The following is a 25,748-nucleotide window of genomic DNA, read 5'->3' as shown; positions in this document are numbered from 1 at the left end:
TTCACACAGTGAAGAATTATGAAAATGCTTGCCGTTTTTACCCAATGGAATACGTATGCCTGCACAAAATGTCTCCAATCATGCATTATTACAGCAGAAGGACATTCATATGAAAATAATATGTGATGTATTCTAAACATTTGGGACAATAAGTAGCCACATATCAGCTTGCTGTTGATCTGTTGCCTTGGTTCCCTTCCCTCTGTCAGATTTTAAAACTGCCCTGGTGGAGCGAGATGATTTCTCATCTGGGACCAGCAGCCGGAGCACCAAGCTCATTCACGGAGGAGTCCGATATCTACAGAAAGCCATCATGAAATTAGATTACGAACAGGTAAATGCTTCATTTTTTCTCTGCAGCTGACACTTATCCGGTGAATTCCTGGTCCGTCTGGTCATATTGCTTTATTTACCCTCCGTGATCATTTTTCATTCAGAAGAAGTCTTGACATGCTCGCTTTGAGTTACTGCCTGTGATTTCTTAAAGTTATTTCAAAGAATTCCTACAACTTGGAAAGAGAGGAAGGAGTAACTAGTGCCCCCTGTCATTATCAAGACGGGAATTAGGCTAATACAGGAAAATTATATCAGAGTAATGGGAGGAATAAAGCATTTAGGTGTTCTTTTGTCGATGTATTGTTAAGAAGAGACACCCAGGTTCAAACTCAAATGTCACAGTTTTCTGTTACATTTCAGAGCACTTGAAGAATCTCATTATTTTAGGCCTGTGTTTTCTTTGGAAGTCTTATTTTCCTATCTGTATGAACATGCTGAGGTCTTGGAGGTGAGCTGGAGAAGGGGCCAATTAGTGTGATTGCAGGAAACGTAACTGCACAGTCAGCAGCAGTGCAGCAGAGTACAGGCTTCTCACCTACTCTACATGCCAGGGAGGAAACGGAAAGCAAAAAATGAAGGCAACGCCATTCTGTATTTGTTTTGGGCTGGCAACTTTGGTCATCCATGACTACAATAACTTTTACATGTTTCTACTAATAAACAATTAATCACCATTATACTATTTAAATCCCTGACCTAACAAGATATATGTATATATATATATACATATATATATATATAAATGGGTATATATATATATATATCTGTTGTTCTCAAGAAATACATTGACCTTACGCTATTTCACAGGACTCCACTAGCATAAATGTATTAAATGGTTATTGATTCACACTTCATGGTTATATAAGCTACTCTGATAGGAGTCAGTGTATTTCAGTATTTTTTCTAAGGTTACCTCAGTACTATTGTATTAGGATTGGGAGAAACATTTTTTAACCAGTCTTCAGAAAGGGCTATGTGGATATGATTGAGCTTGTACTATGATTTTACTCCCTGGAAATATTTTGTATTTTCTTTTCTCCTCCAGTATATGATGGTGAAGGAAGCACTACAATAGCGTTCCAACCTTCTGGATATCGTAAGGACAACCTCCCATCTCAGCATCTTAGACAGTTTCTCAGTACGTACACCACCGAAAATAACACATGAAGCAGTAAACCTTTCCCTCGGTAAAGACATGGAGTTTTGAAGATGGAGATAAGTTCAGCTGAATGACAATAAACTTCAAGAGAGGTCCATCGTGGGTGAGGGTAAAATGGCTGATGGTCCACCGTTCCTGATCACCATCTTACCATCTCACCCCGGCTCGCTGAGCCTTGTGTGAACTTAGGGGCTTGATTTGATTGGTGCTGCCTGGTATCATGAGCGTTAATTGCACATGACATTTAAGATCCGTCTCTGGTATTTAAAGGAGTGTACAGGTGTGCCTCATTACTGAAGGGTGTGGGAAATCTGGATTGGCTTCCAGTGCTCTGCCATGCATTGCGTAAGTCATCATGCCAACACAGATCCTATATCCATCACACACAGGAGTGCACATTTTACACCAACCTACCTTCCTAATTCCATTGTAATCCATAAAGCTCATAATGTATTATTCGTTGTTTATTTTACATGTACAGAATGATACCTAATTGATTCATAGTAAATCGTCTGGATTTGATGACATCATCAAGAGGCACTTTCTTATGACCTTTTCTAATGATCTTTTTGATTACAGACAGTAGAAATGCGCCTGTTTCACATACAGTGGGGCAAAAAAGTATTTAGTCAGCCACCAATTGTGCAAGTTCTCCCACTTAAAAAGATGAGAGAGGCCTGTAATTTTCATCATAGGTACACTTCAACTATGACAGACAAAATGAGGAAAAAAATCCAGAAAATCACATTGTAGGATTTTTAATGAATTTATTTGTAAATTATGGTGGAAAATAAGTATTTGGTCACCTACAAACAAGCAAGATTTCTGGCTCTCACAGACCTGTAACTTCTTCTTTAAGAGGCTCCTCTGTCCTCCACTCGTTACCTGTATTAATGGCACCTGTTTGAACTTGTTATCAGTATAAAAGACACCTGTCCACAACCTCAAACAGTCACACTCCAAACTCCACTATGGCCAAGACCAAAGAGCTGTCAAAGCACACCAGAAACAAAATTGTAGACCTGCACCAGGCTGGGAAGACTGAATCTGCAATAGGTAAGCAGCTTGGTTTGAAGAAATCAACTGTGGGAGCAATTATTAGGAAATGGAAGACATACAAGACCACTGATAATCTCCCTCGATCTGGGGCTCCACGCAAGATCTCACCCCGTGGGGTCAAAATGATCACAAGAACGGTGAGCAAAAATCCCAGAACCACACGGGGGGACCTAGTGAATGACCTGCAGAGAGCTGGGACCAAAGTAACAAAGCCTACCATCAGTAACACACTACGCCGCCAGGGACTCAAATCCTGCAGTGCCAGACGTGGCCCCCTGCTTAAGCCAGTACATGTCCAGGCCCGTCTGAAGTTTGCTAGAGAGCATTTGGACGATCCAGAAGAAGATTGGGAGAATGTCATATGGTCAGATGAAACCAAAATAGAACTTTTTGGTAAAAACTCAACTCGTCGTGTTTGGAGGACAAAGAATGCTGAGTTGCATCCAAAGAACACCATACCTACTGTGAAGCATGGGGGTGGAAACATCATGCTTTGGGGCTGTTTTTCTGCAAAGGGACCAGGACGACTGATCCGTGTAAAGGAAAGAATGAATGGGGCCATGTATCGTGAGATTTTGAGTGAAAACCTCCTTCCATCAGCAAGGGCATTGAAGATGAAACGTGGCTGGGTCTTTCAGCATGACAATGATCCCAAACACACCGTCTGGGCAACGAAGGAGTGGCTTCGTAAGAAGCATTTCAAGGTCCTGGAGTGGCCTAGCCAGTCTCCAGATCTCAACCCCATAGAAAATCTTTGGAGGGAGTTGAAAGTCCGTGTTGCCCAGCAACAGCCCCAAAACATCACTGCTCTAGAGGAGATCTGCATGGAGGAATGGGCCAAAATACCAGCAACAGTGTGTGAAAACCTTGTGAAGACTTACAGAAATGTTTGACCTCTGTCATTGCCAACAAAGGGTATATAACAAAGTATTGAGAAACTTTTGTTATTGACCAAATACTTATTTTCCACCATAATTTGCAAATAAATTCATTAAAAATCCTACAATGTGATTTTCTGGAGTTTCTTTCCTCATTTTGTCTGTCATAGTTGAAGTGTACCTATGATGAAAATTACAGGCCTCTCTCATCTTTTTAAGTGGGAGAACTTGCACAATTGGTGGCTGACTAAATACTTTTTTGCCCCACTGTATGTAGTACCAGCCGGGTAGGCACCCAATCAGATTGAGCAAAAACATGCAAAACACCATGAGATAGAATTCATAGCAAGCAGTGCACTGGATTGACATTCAGATGAACTGTAATGACATTCACTCTCATGGGATGGGTGGCCAAAAATAACTAACTGAAAGCCACACCCCCAAAAATCCATGAATATGACCACAGTGAGGCATGTCACTGTGTTTCTATGGCTATATGCACCATGCCACTGCCTACTTAATTTGTTCATTTAGCAATAATCCAGTGCCTTTATCAGTCAGCACATCCATATTTAAGCTTCAATTAGCTTTCAAAATGCTTAATGTTCTCTCAGACTCATGGCAAAATGTGTATAATTACAGGAAATTTGCTGTAAAACAGCAAAATGTTCTCTGTCTCATGGCAAAATGTGTATGATAACATTAGATAACCTATACAACTGCAGTTCTCTTTGCCCCATGAGAAATGTGTAGAATTTTAAGAACCCTTTTGGTTCCAGGTAGAACCCTTTTGGGTTCAGTGTAGAACCCTTTCCACAGAGGGTTCTACATGGAACCCAAAAGGGTTCTACCTGGAACAAAAAGGGTTCTCCTATGGAGACAGCCGGAGAACCCTTTTGGAACCCCTTTTTCGAAGAGTGTATGGTGCTGGAGATAGTGAATAAGAGGTTAAAATTGTTTATTTCCCCTTTAATTGTACCTTTTCCACTGTATGTGAAAGGTGGTGGCAGCTTCCCTACCACTGGGCAGAGATCAAGATGTACGACCTGGTGGCTGGAGCCCAGTGCTTGAAGAGCAGCTACATCCTCAACAAGACCAAGGACTCTGGAGCTCTTTCCTGTGTTGAAGAGAGACAAACTGCTGGGAGCCATTGTCTACTCTGACGGTAAGCTGCAAACCATTTCATCTCAGTGGTCCAATCAGTCCTATGTGCAAAAAAGGCCCTGCACCTTTTAAGATCCCTTTTTTTCCCAAAGAATCCGGTTTTGTAAATTATATCTCTGTCACGCTAACATATATGTTATAGTCCCATATAGAACATATTATATATTATTTTATCTTTATTATTATCTTCCCTCCTTAATCTTTGGCCTTTTAGGTTCCCTCGTAGAAATAACCCTTTTCATGCACAGCAATGTAATTGCTGGCCTGGCTATGTGAGCGTAAACAAATGAGAAATAACATGGCTTAAAGCAGAAAATAGCCAGTAGGCATTCCCTTGTTAGTTCCAACCAGTCCCAGGACCAATCTTTCTCCAGGCTAAACGTGCCTCGTGTTGGCATCAGAAAAACAAAGCATATGTTGATTGTTAGCCAGGGTGTACATAGCATGTCCTGTTTACTCAAGGTCTCCTCCGTAGCCTCAAACTCCCAACTTGGTTTCTCCAGGCTATCTGTCAGACTTCATTTAACATTTGAGGATATGTGGATTCCCATGTACTGCAAAAAGGCAACATATTTCTAAGGGAATGTGTCTGCGATCTGAGCAGTGATCTGTCAACCTTACGCATTTAGCAGAAGTAAGTGGGAGAGGGGGCATTGTGCTCAAGCTATTTATATTTGTTTTTTCAATGGAAAAATAGCTAATATGATTTTATATATTAAAAAAACAATACGTTTTCTAAATATCAGATTGTTTTGGGAGAAGACAGAAAATTAAAAGCCACAAAGACTTGGATTGAAATATTATGTTGTTTTGTATGTGTTAGCCTATACACTTTTTCCCTCAAGCTGTCATTTAAAAAAAAAATACCATTATTCAATTGGGGACTATTATGGGAATTACATTTTCAAAGCTGACCTTCCTTTTTGGGGTTTGGTCTTTGATTGCTTCAGTTCATCTCCTCAGGATTCCTCAAGCCATCATATTCACATAGTTTCAACATGTAGACATGCCTTAGATATATGGAGTCGTGACAAATGTATACGATTTAGTCAGAAATGACTAAATATATTGTGGTACAACACATACACACATGCTGAGCTACAGATCCAAATATTCAAGCTGAAATGGATCTATTTCAAATTTGATGGCAGTGAATAGTATTATATCCTACGCAAAATTACAGTTTAGCTGTGATAAGGTGATATATAACAATTATTACAATTTTTTTTTACATTATTACACATTTTTTGAGGAAATACAGTCTCTTTGTGTGTATTTATCTCTCCTCCCTTCATTGCCCTCCTCTCCTTTAGCCAGAGGAGTAATTCACAGAAGCGTCTGGGATAATAACTGTGTCCCCCGCTGTACCTGCAACAATTTAATTGGGCAAGTCAGCCCAGCCAAGCATCTCTCTCTCTCATGACTGGGAGACATGAAATTCATTGTCATTATTGTCCCTGTCATTTTGCAGCATTTTGTCCAGCCATAGAGTTCCTCTCACTCCAATGATTGTTCTACCTCCAGGAGGCGCGGATTACAGCGGAGGAGGAGGTAGGGGCTTTAAGGGAGGGGGCTGGGCCTCCACTCAACTGGGAGACATGACGCTCGGCGCCCTATGCTCACTATTGATGGCTTGTGCTTTCATTCTCAGATTATTTGTATGACATATTATCATTATTCGCATCGTTATGATTATCAGATTATAATCCCATTGTTATTAGTATGCCATGGTAATAATCCCTTGTTACACCAGCTGATTTCAACTGGAATGAAATCACAGTGAACATTGTGATGAATGTGGTCTGTAATCAGATTATTTGAACATTGTGATGGGTGTAGCTCTAACCTGGGCGCTGCCATCGTGTGACAGGCAGCAGAGACAGGCACATAGTGGAGAACTGTGAATCATGAGGTTAGAGGTCAGCAGGGGGCTCAACAATCATCCAGGATTAGACACACTGACTCTAGCCCCTAAGTATCTGATTTGCTGTGTACACCCACAGCACAGTGCACGTTGGCCAACCATACACTCTAATGGTCATATTCAGCCCACAGAGATTTGGAAGGGAATACTATGGTCTGTCTAATACATCATGGCTGGGTGCATACTCTTGTATGTAATTCATTCTAAAATGTGGCCTTTAAATCTGATGTTTTCTTGTGTTTTACTTTTTTGTTTCCTGTTTATTTATTTTTCTTAGTGGTGGAATGGCTCGGAGCATGCGGTAGCATTAACCAGCAGAGCCTACCAGTTACCTAGCCTCTGGTCGTTCAAACCGCAAATAAATCAGGGCACAAAAGAACCTGCTCATTCCTGCAAAGTAGCAACCTTCTCTCCTCCTCAAGGCCAGCAATGAGGACTTGAACCCCGACCTGGTAATAACAAACAGAGAGAAAGCCGTCCAAGACACCAACATTAAAAGTGATTGATCATCTCTATTCTCTTCTCTACTTTAAACCAAAAGATTTCCCAGCGATAAATCTTCAAAGATGTACATAAGAAACCCTTCCTAATGAAACCGGGCTTTGTTCATTTGTCACCTTTTAGACTCTTTCATTTAAATGACAGAATGTATGACTTGCTGACTCTTGAATATAGATCTTGGGTATATTCTCAAGCCAGAGAGGGATTCATCCATACATCTTCATACCAGATTCCTCTCTTCATTAAAAGGATTCTGAGGAGGGATCTTCTGCTTTACAAATAGATCCGTCCCTGTCAGAATCCTGCTCCTGATGCTGATGTATTGGACAGCATGGCTACCAGGGACATTGCGAATGATTATTTTTCAATTATCACTACCATTATCACCCCCCCGCCCCTGTTTTTCACCCATTTTGAAAGGGAGCAGTATTAGTGATTGATTTTAAGTTGAGTCTATCCTCACTTGACCTAGTCTCCTGCGTTTCCTAACTGAGCTGCCTATTAAATCGGGAACAACGTGTATGAAGCTCACACATTATAGGGATTATGTTTCCTGTAACAAAATGAGTGTCATGCTTGGAGGCAGTGACGGCACACTTGCGGTCTCATGCAGTGTGTGTGTATAAAAAATAGGCATGGGCTATCAAAGAACAGGTTAGTAAACTCCTAGCTCTCAACTTGGTGGGTTTAACACTTTGAGCCCAGCTCGCTGAGCCCAGCCCGCTGCTCTTCTTGTGGAGCCCCCTAGCCCAGTGCAGGGGAACGGGGGTTGGGGAAGTCAGGGCCCGCGTACCCCACTGCACACACAGGCCAAAGGCCCACTGTGGCTTTAAGTGTCCTCCTTGTGTGGCCAGAGCAGCCATCCCACTGATACAAAGTGACAGGGACAGATGTGACATATCGGTTCCGACACACTTCCATACCACCAGTCACAGGCTGGGGGTGACTCACATCCTCTCCCCTGGTCCTGTCCCCCCGCTGCAGGACAACACAACGACGCTCGAATGAATCTCGCCATCGCCCTCCCTCACTGCTGCCAGGTATAGGACTGCCATAGCCAATTACACTGAAGTGGTGCACCTACTGAAGAGGGCAGATCCTCAGATGGGCACGGAGAGGGTCTGTGGAGTGCGTTGCAGGGACGTGATCGCAGGTAAAACCACAGCTACAAAGCCGCTGCTTCTTCCTCCCTGCTCCCTAGCACTCACCACGAGGCGCTAACGCTCAGAGCCTGCCTGTTAGGGAGCCCTGTTAATCAGGGCTATTTTGCACATAGTCATAGCACATCTAATGTGGGGCTTTAATATTTTATAAGGGTTTTATGGTGTAAAGGGCTCTTTCAGATCTGCTAGCAATGTAATACGGAATGAGCGTTCTCCAAATGGCCTTACTTACCTTTTAAATGTCATGCATAGGAATGGCTTTAGAGGAATAAAGCTGTAAGGGGAACAGATGGGTTTCATGAGTAACCAAGATTTGAGGATCTCAATACATGACTGCCCCCTCATGTTTTGAAAGATGGAAGTGGTGCTTTTCTTTCTTTTTATTCTGAAGAAGAAGAAACATCTCACTTTCGTTTATGAGAGAGAGACCTCACAAGGAAAGTGCTACTGGGAACACATTGAATCAGTATTTTGCTTTAAATTCCAACAAAATGTCATTTTTATGTCAGAGGAAAATTTCTCCGCCTTCATTTTGACACAAGTCAAATTAGGAGGATGGTCCATCATTCAAGTCATTGTCAAAACAGATCATTTAGTTTCATCACGCTACCTTTGATATGTGCCCCATTATAAAGGCTCGTCAACACCAGGCAGCATATTAACAAACATTGACATGCATCCCAAATGGTAGCCTTAGCCATATATAGTGCACTACTTCTGACCAAAAGTACTTAGCTTAATAGTGGAAAGGATGCCATTTGGGACACATACATTTCCCTGTGCACATTAAAAGCACTCCCTCACACACTGCCTCTTGGGCTGCACTTTGACACAAAGAGGCGAGAGGGAAATTAGGTGTGTCTGTTTCCTATTAATTACAATCCTCTGAAGTCTCCCATGGACACACGCGAGCCACTCTATTACGGAAGGGGTGTCGGCTGATAAATTAATAATCCCGGTTGTCACTGGGTACAGATGAATGGCTCCTGATGATTGATGCTGTTTTCTTTCATAGGGCAGGAATTTGATGTCAGAGCCAAATGTGTTATCAATGCCACGGGACCTTTTACCGACGCACTGCGGAAAATGGATGATCAGAAGAACCCCAACATCTATCAGCCCAGTGCTGGGGTGCACATCGTCATCCCGGGCAATTACAGGTAACAAACGACGCCCCCTTCCGTCTCTGTCACATCCCCCCCCTGCGTCACTGTATCATTAGCGCCTGCCTGATCAATTCATTAGCACCTTCGGCTGAGCCACGGAGACAGGGACAGCCAGGACAAAACATAGGTACTCTTTAAGATTAAAGAAGCTCTTGCATGGATGGTTCAGAACAGGTACTTACTGCTGAGGGGCTCTGTTCAGGAGCATCAGGTCCTTTTGTGTATCTTCACACTTCCTGTTAGGTCGACGAGCCCATTTTTGAAGAGTGAAATCAAGCAAACAGATGGCATTGTATGCCGTTTATCTCCAGATTAATTCCGATTTTTGAAGAGAGCTTTTGGCCTACTCAACCAGACTTTCCTGTGATGCTGTTGCAAATTGACTTCCTGATTGGATTCCTCCCTACTCAGCTGGTTTTCTTGATGATGCATGTTATTTGTGTTCACTGGGGAACAAAGCTAACCCCCCCTTCCTGCCACCTCTACCCCTCCACTATTTCCTGTATTAAATTGAGTCAGTACCATGTGCGTGTATTTTAAACAGGACAATATGTGGGCTATGGTGTGGCTGGAACTATACGAGAGCAGCGGCGTAGCTGGAATTGAAACCAGCAGAATTAATCTCCTGGAAAGAGAGTTGACAGGAGCCTGATTATGGGGTGTCCCCCAGTTGGCCCTCTCACGCCCCCCAGCAGACCAAAGGTTAATGCAGTCTTCTTGTTTGCTTCCTCCCCTCTACCTCCACCACTCCCCCCTCCACCACACCCCTGCCCCCTACCTTCAGTCCAGACAACATGGGTCTCCTGGACCCAGCCACCAGCGATGGACGCGTCATCTTCTTCCTGCCCTGGGAGAAGATAACCATCGGCGGAACCACAGACACTACCTCAGCCCCGATGTCGAAGGTGACTATGACATAGGCCTAGGATTGAAAAATTACAGTAACTTTCCCCCCAAAAGATATCCTGGTTGAAGGATTCTAGATGTCCTGCTTATTTCTTCCTGATTCCAGGAATCTTCCAGACTTCTGGAAAACCTAGGATTCTGCAACCCTACACGCACCTGCTTATGGTTTTTCAGAGGGATTCACAGTGTAAAAATATAACATCTCTACCGATACAATTATTAAGATCATATTTATAACATAATTTTTTACAAATGTTTAATAATGCCACATGGGTTGGTTATCTATATATTATACAATGGGTGGGTCTAATCCTGAATGCTGCTTAGTTATAATCGCATGCCAGCCGGTGTCTATTCCACATCTGACTGTGCAATCCACTGTCTCATCAGCCCAGCCAGGCAATTTATAAACTTGATCTTCACTATAAAAAGCATCTAGATATTATCTCACATTTCTTTTAGACTAAGATTTAGTTTTCAACAGCGGAGATTTGAATAAACCTTGCTGTCTGTCTCTCCGACATTTGCAATATTGTTTCAATATTCAAATTCCATCTCCAGCTGTCCCATAGTAATGAACGTGTTGGGACGAGACAGACAGACAGGCAGCATTTCTCAACTAGTCGAAATCATGAATCAGCTGGCATAATTTGTATGGATATATACAAATCAAATTTTATGTCAAAGGAAGAAATGTAACTTGAAAAAGTTCAAACGAGATGAAGTGCAGCTAGTTTGCAGACTGTCCAGCTTCAGTTTGAATTGATTGTGTTAGCAGTGTTGTTTGCACATTTTCTATGCCAGTTGAAATCGTGCCTCATTAGCTCATTGTTATGGATGTATCCAAATAAATGTCACTAGAAAACAGCTTAAACAAAAGCAAATGCAGCTACTTTGTTATTATTCTCTCTGCACTGTTTGACATGACTGTAAGTTAACCGTAGTTGGCTAGCTAGCAAGCAAGGGATAAGAGCGTTGTCAGCCAGTATGGCAATGGAACATTTAGAACGAACGATTGGGTCATGTCCATAAATACAGAACAAAAAGACTGAATGACTGGATCGCGTCTCTGGGAACCGAACCAATAGAACGAACGACCAGCCGGCTTGGGTAGCATCCCTAGATTTGTGTCATGACTATATCTTGTGAAAGGATGAAATAGTATGAATAAATTCATAAAAAAAATAAAAAAAATGAAAATATGTATATGTATTTTGGTAACCCTTTGTATAAAAGTGATAATGCCCTTGAAGCCGGTGTTTGGAGGATATATTGGCGCAGTTTGCCGGACCTCGACTTCGTCTCGGGCCTAACGACACCCGTGCCAATATCCTCCAAACACCGGCTTCTAGGGCATTATCACTTAAATAACTTCATTAGCCTATATCTCCAGTGATATCAAATGTCTGGATCATTTAAAAAAAATTGATATGAGTGAAACGATCATATTCTATACATCATCAAGTGAATCTCGTATGGCATTATGGAAGGGAATGCCATGACGCTAAAGCTATAGCTTGGCAATGTCAAAACATGTTTCCTTCACAAGCCATGAATCACCAGTGTGCTTTGCATTTACACTTACGGCATTATAGCCCTGACATTAGAATCATACCTAATTCATAAGACATTTATGATAATAAATACACGTCCGACAATCTCACAGTATTTTTTTTCCCTCTCTAGTTTTACAAATAGCTGATGGAGCAAGCAGCTGACTGATACAAATGGGCTAATGTGATGGCAGTGTAGCACAGTGTAGGACTTCCACCAGATATTAATTCATCAGGAGGGCACAGAGTGCAGACAGATACAAATTCCTGCTTTAATTATGCATGGTACCTGCAGTCGAGAAACAGGAGACATCAACCAACACCACTTTGAGGATATCTTATAGGAACTTTATGAAGCCCTATTTGATTTCTTACATGGTTATTTTGTTTCCTTCAGCTACAGTATAATGCCTTGCTGCCCTGTTGTTTCCCTAAACACTTAGGAACAAAATAGATTATCTGTTTTATACTCCCCTATACTGTACCTCCACATGGGAGGTTTGTTAATGAATAAGTGAAAAATAACCAATATCGCATTAAATTATATTGTTTTCGATTTGCGATTTTTATTTGGGGCCTCGATGGCTTTGGCGACTAACTGGTTTATCAAATCCCAGGGAGACTATATTAAATGAAGGACTGGTGGGTATCTAAACAGAATGCGGTGCTATCGATTTTGGAGAAGTGGTCTAATTGTTTTCAGTGGACAAGGGGTTGTTGAGATTATTTGATTGATTATCTTGATTCTAGTCTGCCTCCACATCCTCTCTTGGCCAGCCAATCTAATGGCACGGTAATCCCAAAACATTGCGTTCTCCATTATTTTTAATCTGTCATCATTTGCTATATCCGGCATAAGATTAGCCCAAAAAGCTTTTTCACATTTCCTACTCATTAGCTGCCCAGCTTTCCTTTACGTCTAGCGAGACCTCGAGACAGTGGAGAGGTGGCACCTGTACAGTACAGTAGCTCTGTCTGTATGGAGCGTATGGAGGAGGACTATGTGTCATGGTGGCTCAGGTCTCAGACCAGCGTCCCAGGAGGCTCCAGGCTGCAGCCAGCGTGCTCTGAGCTCTGGACGGCCGGCCGGGCTGACATGTGGCGTATGTCTGGGCGAGACCCTGTCTCCCCAAGTCCTGTGGTCACAGTCGGAGCAGAAGGCCCTGCAGCCCTAGAAAGACAAAAAGCAAGTGTGAAGTGATGGAGCGGGAGGCCATGAGGCAGCCGACTCCTCTCCTCCGTCTCATCTGTCCGTCCTTGCCTGTGGACGTGCTGCGGCTCCAGACGTGGAGTCTCCAGTCATCCGAGCAGCAGAGAAAAGGAGGAGAGGAGTGGTGGATCGTTCCAGGGGGGATTTGTCACATTGCGCGGTAGTGTCACCTCGGTGGAGACACAGTGGCCTGGAGTGGACAGGCAGTGTCTCCTCAGTCCTTCCTCCAGTCCTTCCCGTTAGGAAGTGGTCTCCATGGCTTCTCACAGTCACACCAACCTCTGAGTGACACCCAGCAGACAGCTCCAGATCCCTACTGGAACCAGACCTGGGTTCAAATACTATTTGAAAACATTTTAAATACTTTAGCTGGGCTTGATTGAGCTTGCATGTCACAATAGAACTAATAGAATAGTCACAAAGCTGCAAACGCCACCCATCTGGCTCTCCAAGCAGGTTAAAGCAATCACTTATAGTATTATAAAGATTTCAAATAGTATTTGAAACCAGGTCTAACTAACAGTGCTGTAACAGTAGCACACCACTGGCCTGCTGCTGCAGCTGAAGCACTGGGCCTGCTTTGTTCTCCTACTGCAGTACGGACTGACTGGACTCTCTGGCCTGGTGGAATGTTTCCACACCATTCCCTGATAATGACTCATCCCAACAAAGGACCCATCAGTTCAACTCATATTGTCTCTCATATAAAAAAAAAAATAATTGCACTCTTTTTCATAATGTATCCTTCACATCCCAAACAACCCACATTTCGGAGTGGAAGAATATTTCCTTTGTTCACGGCCGTATTTTCTGAGGAAGGGTAAATGTATATGTTTTCAGTGTGAGTTGAAAGATTTTGGGGTGTGGACTGAAACGCCCTACTGTATACCCACAAAGTTTAAGTCAGTCAGACTGAGCCGGTGAACTCTTGAACGCAACCAGCCCCCATGGTTAATACAGCCAGAGATGGAGTCAGAGGTGCGTCCCAAATACCACCATATTCCCTATATAGTGCACTACTTTTGACCAGAGTTCTGTGGGCCCTGGTCGAAAGTAGTGCACTAAATAGGAAATAAGATGCCATTTGGGATGCAGCCAGAGATGTTGTTTATCATGCATAGATCTCACTTTGCACCGGCGCTACAAATGTGCATTGTATTCATCTGCTCCCCTTTTAGGCCATGTGAGGCCTTCAGCCCCAGAGCTACTCAGCTGTCATAAATGTTTAAAAAAATGCCCTTTGATAACGAGTTTGTCATTGTTTTATTCAGAAATATCAACCAGCCCATTATGGTGGCAGCAATTCTTTTCAATCGATACACAACAGCATATTAATATTTAATTCTTTATATGTCACCACGATATAAAGAGAGAGTGGATTTTGTGGGGTAGGAGCTGGAACTAATTTCTTTTCTAGCAGTAGAGAGTGAGGTGTTATTTAGGCTTTAGTTGGGGCTGGGATGTGGTGGAATAGAGAGAGCGAGGCCTCTGGATTGCAGTAGCAGCATGCAATGATTTCACTAGATGTCCATGCCTCTCATAGCTGTGTCTCTCCTGCCATGTGTAGCATAATGTGTGTGCATGGGCTTGTATTACTATCCTCATGGGTACCAGAAATCCCCAAAAGTCCCCCCAAGGATAGTAAAACCAGAAATTCTCCCACGTTTAGGGTTAGAATAAGGGTTAGGTTTAGAATTAGGGTTAGGGTTAGGGAAAATAGGATTTAGAAGGGAAATTCATTTCAGGTGCCCACAAGGATAGTAAAACATATGGTGGGTGTGTTAGTGTTTGTCACGCATGTCCTTCTGCGTGTGTGTATATTTGTCTGTGCATGTGCGTGGGTGCGTGCATACGCCTGTGTGTGTGTCTGTGTGTGTGTGGTCTCACTCTATCTGGTCTCTTTGTCCTGTGCAGTGAGGAGAGGAGATGTCTTGGCAGCCTGGAGTGGTATTTGTCCGCTGGTCACAGACCCCAACTCCAAGGACACTCAGTCCATCTGCAGGAATCATAAGTTACATAATCATATTGTCCACATCAGTGACAGTGGACTGGTCACCATGGCTGGTTAGTCTGGACATTCAACTGTTTCAATGCTAATCATGCTATACATATCACTTACTCTGTGTGAGATAATACAGGCCTATACTTGAATTGCAGCACTAACTAGTCCATTGCAGACAGTGTGGTAATAACACCATGACAGCGATTACAGCCTTCAGTATTCTTGGATATGCTGCTACAAGCTTAGCACACCTGAATTTGGGGAGTTTCTCCCATTCTTCTCTGCAGATCCTCTCAAGCTCTCTCAGGTTGGATGGGCCTACCATAAAGGCCTAATTGGTGGAGTGCTGCAGAGATGGATGTCCTTCTGGAAAGTTCTCCCATCTCCACAGAGGAACTCTGGGGCTCTGTCAGTGGCCATCAGGTTCTTTATCTCCATGACCAAGGCCCTTCTGCCCCGTTTGCTCAGTTTTACAGGGGGCGGCCAGCTCTAGGAAGAGCCTTGGTAGTTCCAAACTTCTTGAATTTATGAATGATGGAGGCCACTGTGTTCTTGGGGACCTTCAATGTTGCAGACATTTTTTGGTACCCTACCCCATATCAAAGGGTCTGAATACTTATGTAAATTGGTATTTCAGTTGTTGTTTTTTTATACATTTGCAAAAATTCTAAACCTGTTTTCGCTTTGTCATTATGGGGTATTATGTGTAGATTGGTGAGGAAATGGGATATTCATATAATAGGGATATTCATATAATATAATTTCATGAAATCACAAGTCCAATACAGCAAATGAAATATAAACATCTTGTGAATCCAGCCAACATTTCCGATTTTTAAAATGTTTTACAGCGAAAACACAATATATATTTATGTTAGCTCACCACAATAGCCACACACAACGCCATGTTTCCACCGCAAAGGTAGCTTTCACAAAACCCACAAATAGAGATAAAATTAATCACTAACCTTTGAACAACTTCATCAGATGACAGTCTTATAACATCATGTTATACAATACATTTATGTTTTGTTCGAAAATGTGCATATTTATAGGTATAAATCGTAGTTTTACATTGCAGCCACCGTCACAAATAGCACCAAAACAGCCAGAATAATTACAGAGAGCAACGTGAAATACATAAATACTCATCATAAAACATTTATAAAAAATACATGTTGTACAGCAAATGAAAGATAAACATCTTGTGAATCCAGCCAATATTTCCGATTTGTTAAGTGTTTTACAGCGAAAATACAACATATATTTATGTTAGCTCACCACAATATCCAAAAACACAACGCCATTTTTCCACCGCAAAGGTAGCTTTCACAAAACCCACAAATAGAGATAAAATGAATCACTAACCTTTGAACAACTTCATATGATTCAGATGACAGTCTTATAACATCATGTTATACAATACATTTATGTTTTGTTCAAAAATGTGCATATTTATAGCTACAAATTGTGGTTTTACATTGTGAATACGTCGCCATAATGCACCAAATTGTCCGGAGAAATTTTGGACAGTCTCGTAATCTAACCAAAAAACTCATCATAAACTTTACTAAAAAATACATGTTGTACAGCAAATGAAAGATACAATGGTTCTTCATGCAACCGCTGTGTTAGATTTTAAAAAATTACTTTAGTACAAAGTACAGCATGCAATATTGTGAGACAGCGCCCAGCAATTCTCTGCCTTGTTGGAGCCAACATATACCACAAAAATACGAAATAACATCATAAATATTCTCTTACCTTTGATGATCTTCCATCAGAATGTAGTGCAAGGAGTCCTAGTTCCACAATAAATCGTTGTTTTGTTTTAGAATGTCCATTTCTTCTGTCGAATTATCAACTTTGGCTAGCATTGTGGCGCACACGTGTCCATCATCTCTTGGCGCATGGAACAAAAAATTCCAAAAGTCACAATAAACGTCGAATAAACTGGTCAAACTCGGTTGAAAATCCATCTTTATGATGTTTTTCTCATATGCATCCAATAAAGTCAGAGACGGAGCATTTCGTCGTGTATACCTAACGCATTTCAGAAGACAATGTGGGGTTCCCTGGTGCGCAGTTGAATACTGCCAATAGGGCGGACCTGTCACTCCAAAAGCTCTCATTCGGTCTCACATCAAGCTAGACACCCCATTCAACATTCTACTGCCTGTTGACATCTAGTGGAAGGCGTATGAAGTGCATACAGATCCATAAATACAAGGCAATTGAATAGGCAAGCCCTGACACAGAGCCCCATTTTCAGAATTTTCACTTCCTGTTTGGAAGTTTGCTGCCAAATGAGTTCTGTTTTACTCACAAATATAATTCAAACAGTTTTAGAAACTTCAGAGTGTTTTCTATCCAATAGTAATAATAATATGCATATTGTATGATCTAGAACAGAGTACGAGGCCGTTTAATTTGGGCACGATTTTTTCCCAAAGTGAAAACAGCGCCCCCTATTAACAAGAGGTTTTAAGTAGTATTTTTCCACCTGTGTGTTATGGGATATTATTTGGAGTTAGTGCACTTTGCACCTCTGTAGTCACGGTTTGTTCGTTTATTGTTTTGTCTTTGCTATAGTTTCACTTCATTAATAAATTATGTGGAACTCTACATTCGCTGCGCCTTGATCCATCTCTACAAACGAACGTGACACCTATGGAATAGTAGCCTATACTAACCAATAGTATTCTCATTTCACCTACATTTTTGATTAAACTACTTGTTATATGCATTTCAAATCAAATCAAATTTACATTTACATTTACATTTAAGTCATTTAGCAGACGCTCTTATCCAGAGCGACTTACAAATTGGTGCATTCACCTTATGATATCCAGTGGAACAACCACTTTACAATAGTGCATCTAACTCTTTTAAGGGGGGGGGGGGGGGTTAGAAGGATTACTTTATCCTATCCTAGGTATTCCTTAAAGAGGTGGGGTTTCAGGTGTCTCCGGAAGGTGGTGATTGACTCCGCTGACCTGGCGTCGTGAGGGAGTTTGTTCCACCATTGGGGTGCCAGAGCAGCGAACAGTTTTGACTGGGCTGAGCGGGAACTGTACTTCCTCAGAGGTAGGGAGGCGAGCAGGCCAGAGGTGGATGAACGCAGTGCCCTTGTTTGGGTGTAGGGCCTGATCAGAGCCTGAAGGTACGGAGGTGCCGTTCCCCTCACAGCTCCGTAGGCAAGCACCATGGTCTTGTAGCGGATGCGTGGAGAGTGGAGAGAGCGGAGGAGCGGGGTGACGTGAGAGAACTTGGGAAAGTTGAACACCAGACGGGCTGCGGCGTTCTGGATGAGTTGTAGGGGTTTAATGGCACAGGCAGGGAGCCCAGCCAACAGCGAGTTGCAGTAATCCAGACGGGAGATGACAAGTGCCTGGATTAGGACCTGCGCCGCTTCCTGCGTGAGGCAGGGTCGTACTCTGCGAATGTTGTAGAGCATGAACCTACAGGAACGGGTCACCGCCTTGATGTTAGTTGAGAACGACAGGGTGTTGTCCAGGATCACGCCAAGGTTCTTAGCACTCTGGGAGGAGGACACAATGGAGTTGTCAACCGTGATGGCGAGATCATGGAACGGGCAGTCCTTCCCCGGGAGGAAGAGCAGCTCCGTCTTGCCGAGGTTCAGCTTGAGGTGGTGATCCGTCATCCACACTGATATGTCTGCCAGACATGCAGAGATGCGATTCACCACCTGGTTATCAGAGGGGGGAAAGGAGAAGATTAATTGTGTGTCGTCTGCATAGCAATGATAGGAGAGACCATGTGAGGATATGACAGAGCCAAGTGACTTGGTGTATAGCGAGAATAGGAGAGGGCCTAGAACAGAGCCCTGGGGGACACCAGTGGTGAGAGCACGTGGTGCGGAGACAGATTCTCGCCACGCCACCTGGTAGGAGCGACCTGTCAGGTAGGACGCAATCCAAGCGTGGGCCGCGCCGGAGATGCCCAGCTCGGAGAGGGTGGAGAGGAGGATCTGATGGTTCACAGTATCAAAGGCAGCCGATAGGTCTAGAAGGATGAGAGCAGAGGAGAGAGAGTTAGCTTTAGCAGTGCGGAGCGCCTCCGTGACACAGAGAAGAGCAGTCTCAGTTGAATGACTAGTCTTGAAACCTGACTGATTTGGATCAAGAAGGTCATTCTGAGAGAGATAGCAGGAGAGCTGGCCAAGGACGGCACGTTCAAGAGTTTTGGAGAGAAAAGAAATAAGGGATACTGGTCTGTAGTTGTTGACATCGGAGGGATCGAGTGTAGGTTTTTTCAGAAGGGGTGCAACTCTCGCTCTCTTGAAGACGGAAGGGACGTAGCCAGCGGTCAAGGATGAGTTGATGAGCGAGGTGAGGTAAGGGAGAAGGTCTCCGGAAATGGTCTGGAGAAGAGAGGAGGGGATAGGGTCAAGCGGGCAGGTTGTTGGGCGGCCGGCCGTCACAAGACGCGAGATTTCATCTGGAGAGAGAGGGGAGAAAGAGGTCAAAGCACAGGGTAGGGCAGTGTGAGCAGAACCAGCGGTGTCGTTTGACTTAGCAAACGAGGATCGGATGTCGTCGACCTTCTTTTCAAAATGGTTGACGAAGTCATCAGCAGAGAGGGAGGACTGGTGACAAATTTGTCACATGCATCGAATACAAGAGGTGTAGACCTTACCGTGAAATGCTTAGCCCTTAACCAACATTGCAGTTTTAAGAAAATAGAGTTAAGAAAATATTTACTATATAAACTAAATTAAATAAATAAATAAACAATAACACAATAACACAATAAAGTAACAATAATGAGGCTATATACAGGGGGTACCAGTACCGAGTCAATGTGCAGGAGGATAAGGTTAGTCAAGGTAATTTGTACTTGTAGGTAAGGGTAAAGTGACTATGCATAGATAATAAAATGTGAGTAGCAGCAGTGTAAAAACAAAGGGGTGGGGGGTGTCAATGCAAATAGTCCGGGTGGCAATTTGATTAACTGTTCAACTGTTCTTATGGCTTGGGGGTAGAAGGAGCCTTTTGAGCCTAGATTTGGCGCTCAGGTACCGCTTGCCGTGCGGTAGCAGAGAGAACAGTCAATGACTTGGGTGACTGGAGTCTTTGACAATCCTTCCTCTGACACAACTAGTATATTGGACCTGGATGTGAGAATGCTGTTAATTGACTACAGCTCGGCATGCAACACCATAGTGCTCACAAAGCTCATCACTAAGCTAAGGAACTTGGAACTAAACACCTCCCTCTGCAACTGGATCCTGGACTTCCTGACGGGCCGCCCCCAGGTGGTAAGGGTAGGCAACAACACATCTGGGACGCTGATCCTCAACACGGGGTCCCCTCAGAGGTGCGTGCTTAGTCCCCTCAGATACTCCCTGTTCACCCACGACTGCGTGGCCAAGCACGACTCCAAAACCATTATTAAGTTTGCTGATGACACAACAGTGGTAGGCCTGATCACCGATAACAATGAGACAGCCTATAGGGAGGAGGTCAGAGACCTGGCAGTGTGGTGCCAGGACAACAACCTCTCCCTCAACATGAGCAAGACAAAGGAGATGATCGTGGACTACAGGAAAAGGAGTGACGAACTCACCCCCATTCAGGTCGACAGGGCTGTAGTGGAGCGGGTCGAGAGTTTCAAGTTCCTAGGTGTCTACATCACCAACAAACGATCATGGTCCAAACACACCAAGACAGTCGTGAAGAGGGCACGACAATGCCTTTTCCCCCACAGGAGACTGAAAAGATTTGGCATGGGTCCCCAGATCCTCAAAAAGTTCTACAGTTGCATCATCAAGAGCATCCTGACCGGTTGCATAATTTGCAGAGACATTCTGAAAAACAGTTGGTTTCTGTCAAGTGACATCACTGGGGGAACTACTTGCTAAACTGGTAGCGTAGGAATCAATGCAACTGAGTGCACTGGCACTGCAAACAATGCGTACATGTTCAGCATTTTAGATCATGTAGCTACCCAATGAAATTATTTTCCAACACAATGGTCTGACACAATAGCTCAGTAGTCAAATCACATGTCACAAGGTTTTGGACAATTTCCAGATGTCCGTGTCCTATGGTAGTGATAAATAGATGAGTTGATTTGCAAGGTATAGGCCTATTCAATCACTAAAATGTGCCGATCATAACAGCTAATATCATAATAAGGACACAGTAATTGTGTAATGTAAAATATGAGACGCAGGGAAAGATTGATCAGGGGATGTCCATTCAACAAACAACCTGTTAGCTGTCCAACTCAATTCAGGGGAGTAGCCTACCCATACGTCTACCTGAGCGGAAAAAAATTATAATATTTAAATAATCTAAATTCCACCCATTTTAAATCCATTTAATGTCCATTTTATTTGTATTGTATTAGCATTTAAGTATATTAAATACATTTCAAATAATCTAAATTGGGACACTTTTTTGTACTTAAGTACATTCTTACTATAAAGAGCAAAACAAATATACTTTGAATACACCTTAAGTATATTTTATGTATATTCTCATAAAGTAGAAGTATACCAAAATGGGATTTGAATTCCTGAATTTTCTTTACAGATAAAGTGTATTTATAATCTGTTTCAACTATACTTTTATAATTGAAATAGACGTCTACTCATTAACCACATTAGCGACTGTAATTAGCATGTAAAGGATACCTTGATTGATACCTTCTCAGCCAATGTTAAGGCTATTTACAAAGCAGATGTGGCTAGAGAAGCAATTTACGAGTAACATTTCTGAACATTTTTGAAACATTATGGTGATAAATTAACAGTTAGTAGTATGTAATGTGCAATTAAAAGTACAACATTATTCAGTTGGAAAATGAACATCAAAACATTTGAACAAGCTAAAAATTAGGGACAACGTCATTTTACAAATCGAAACTTCAGCTGCAGAAAATGATGCTGAGTAATATGCCCAAAAAATGTATACATGCGTTTTTTTAAGTATACTTTAAATATATTTTGTGGACATTTAAGTTAAATATACTTTTTGTATATTTTCTTAAGATATGAAAAAGTATACTCTCAGGGAGCATGTTCCTCAGCTGTGCATGTTCCCTTATGTGAAATAGACAACCATTATCACTAACTATGTTTCCATCCAACCATTTCATGCGGATGAATTACCTGACATATGAAAAAAGTTACGACCGGGCTGATGGAAACATGAAATGTCGGTACAATTTTATAAATGCCAACAGACAATTTGTTCGTTCGACATGGTGGGATCTTTTTCTGTCTGTAAAATGTGTTATGTGAGAAATGGCGGTGGAAACGCCTTTATGAGAAAATATTGATATAATAACCATCACATCAAAGTAAACTTGGGAGTCACACGATGATATGATAATTAAAAAATTTTAAGGAACTCAGTTCGGCTTTCAACTTACTCTTGAAAGTTGTAATAGTAGAATGCATAACGGTAGTCCATTATCAGTTTTCCTCTTGTCATGTCAGTCATTGCATACCTTAGAGAGCTAGGTTTTTTAGCTCATAGATTTTGTAGTAATGTTCAAGTCACTCAAATATCACATGAATACACATTAGACAGAGATGGCCGCCTCGCTTCGCGTTCCTAGGAAACTATGCAGTATTTAGTTTTTTTATGTGTTATTTCTTACATTGGTACCCCAGGAAATCTTAGGTTTAGGTACATACAGTCGGGAGGAACTATTGGATATAAGAGCAACGTCAACTCACCAACATTACGACCAGGAATACGACTTTCCCGAAGCGGATCCTCAGTTTGGTCCACCACCCAGGACAATGGATCGGATCCCAGCTGGCGATCCAAAACAACGGCGCCGCAGAAGGGTCAGATGGAGCGGTCTTCTGGTCAGGCTCCGTAGACGGGCACATCGCACACCGCTCCCGAGCATACTACTCGCCAATGTCCAGTCTCTTGACGACAAGGTGGATGAAATCCGAGCAAGGGTAGCATTCCAGAGAGACATCAGAGATTGTAACGTTCTTTGTTTCACGGAAACAAGGCTCACTCGGGATACGTCATCAGAATCGGTACAGCCACCTGGCTTCTTCACGCATCGCGCCGACAGAAAAAAACATCTCTCTGGTAAGAAGAAGGGCGGGGGTGTATGCCTTATGATTAACGAGACGTGGTGTGATCATAACAACATACAGGAACTCAAGTCCTTTTGTTCACCTGACCTAGTATTCCTTACAATCAAATGCCGACCGCATTATCTACCAAGAGAATTCTCTTCGATCATAATCACAGCCGTGTATATCCCCCCCAAGCAGACACATCGACGGCCCTGAAAGAACTTCATTTGACTCTATGTAAACTGGAAACCACATATCCTGAGGCTGCATTTATTGTAGCTAGGGATTTTAACAAGGCTAATCTGAAAACAAGGCTCCCTAAATTTGATCAGCATATCGAATGCTAGTCAAGTACCATATCAAATCCACCCTACCTGACACCCTAGACCCGCTCCAATTTGCTTACCGCCCCAATAGGTCCACTGACGAGGCAGTCGCAATCACACTGCACTAACCCATCTGGACAATAGGAATACCGATGTAAGAATGATGTTCATGGACTACAGCTCAGCATTTAACACCATAGTACCCTCCAAACTCGTCATTAAGCTCGAGACCCTGGGTCTCAACCCCGCCCTGTGCAACTGGGTCCTGGACTTCCTGACGGGCCGCCCCCAGGTGGTGAGGGTAGGTAACACCATCTCCACCCCGCTGATCCTCAACACTGGGGCCCCACAAGGGTGCGTTCTTAGCCCTCTCCTGTATTCCCTGTTCACCCATGACTGCGTGGCCTGCACGCCTCCAACTCAATTATCAAGTTTACAGACGACACTACAGTGGTAGGCTTGATTACCAACAATGACGAGACGGCCTACAGGGAGGAGGTGAGGGCCCTCGGAGTGTGGTGTCAGGAAAATAACCTCACACTCAATGTCAACAAAACAAAGGAGATGATCGTGGACTTCAGGAAACAGCAGAGGGAGCAGCCCCCTATCCACATCAAAGGGACAGTAGTGGAGAAGGTGGAAAGTTTTAAGTTCCTGGGTGTACACATCACAGACAAACTGAAATGATCCACCCACACAGACAGTGTGCAACAGCGCCTCTTCAACCTCAGGAGGCTGAAGAAATTTGGCCTGTCACCCAAAACCCTGACAAACTTTTACAGATGCACAATGGAGAGCATCCCGTTGGGCTGTATCACAGCCTGGTACGGCAACTGCACCGCCCCAAAACCGCAAGGCTCTCCAGAGGGTGGTGCGGTCTGCACAGCGCATCACCGCGGGCAAACTACCTGCCCGCCATGACACCTACAGCACCCAATGTCACAGGAAGGCCAAAAAGATCATCAAGGACAACAACCACCCGAGCCACTGCCTGTTCAGACCGCTATCATCCAGAAGGCGAGGTCAGTACAGGTGCATCAAAGCTGGGACCGAGAGATTGAAAAACAGCTTCTATCTCAAGGCCATCTGTCTGTTAAATAGCCATCACTAACTCAGAGAGGCTGCTGCCTACACTGACACCCAATCACTGGACACTTTAATAAATCGATCACTAGTCACATTAAATAATGCCACTTTAAATAATGTGACTTTAATAATGTTACATATCTTACATTACTCATATCACATGAATATACTGTATTGAGGCTCAATCACTGGACACTTTAATAAATGGATCACTAGTCACTTTAAACAATGCCACTTTAATATTGTTAACATATCCTACATTACTCACATCACATGTATATACTGTATTTTATACCATATACTGCACCTTGCCTATGCCGCTCGGCCATCGCTCATCCATTTACTTATATGTACAAATTCTCATTCACTCCTTTAGATTTGTGTGTATTAGGTAGTGGTTGGGGAATTGTTAGATTACTTGTTAGATTTGTGTGTTTTAGGTAGTTGTTGGGGAATTGTTAGATTACTTGTTAGATATTACTGCACTGTTGGAACTAGAAGCACAAGCATTTCGCTACACTTGCATTAACATCTGCATGTGACCAATAACATTTGATTTGATTTGATTTGATTTTATGTGTAGCGTATCTATCTGATGCTGTCTGGTCAGAAAGAGTATGACATTGTTGCCGCCCGTAGCATTGAATGCAAGGGAAGCCAGCGAGCATTTGGCCTCCCTTGATAAAAATAAATACAAATAATATCCAATCAGGGTTCAGCTAAACTCAATGAGCTCAGCTGGGAATGGTCCTGGCGCACCAAAAAAAGTGTCAAGGGAAGCCAATTTGGATTTGGCTTCAGACCTGTCACATCACAATCCAAACATAATTATTAACAGAAAAAAACTTGAATTGTTGCACCTAGTTGTTGTTGTCCTCCGGTGGCTAGCTAGCTAGCTAAAATCGTTCCTAAATATGCCATGGAGATAGGGATTTGGCCTTATGGTTTTACTTAATTCTCTGTTCTGGCCAATAATTATAATGGCGATTCTGTTCCAACCATAAATTCATACATTGTGTCCCTGGCCTGAGAGAATGGAAGTTCAACATGTAGCTAGATGTAGTATGCTAATGATAACTAGCTGGCCTGGCACATCATTGCCCATGAAAGGAAGTTAGGCTAGTGAGCAAGTATTTTAGCCAGGTAGCCGAGGACAACAAAAACTAAAAGTGTGTACTGTATGAGAGAGTCATAGACCGTTTAGGCAACATGAAGAGGAGGATGGCATTGGCGTTTCTCTA

At 42.9% G+C, this 25,748-nt stretch overlaps 1 pseudogene; it reads left to right on the top strand.

Annotated features, from left to right (window-relative positions):
• Window positions 1-25,748, top strand: part of LOC139547126 (glycerol-3-phosphate dehydrogenase, mitochondrial-like) — a 41,806-nt pseudogene that overhangs the window by 5,079 nt on the left and 10,979 nt on the right.

This window comes from Salvelinus alpinus, chromosome 20, assembly GCF_045679555.1.
Source record: "Salvelinus alpinus chromosome 20, SLU_Salpinus.1, whole genome shotgun sequence".
NCBI lineage: Eukaryota > Metazoa > Chordata > Actinopteri > Salmoniformes > Salmonidae > Salvelinus > Salvelinus alpinus.
This window is presented reverse-complemented; position numbering and strand designations above follow the sequence as displayed.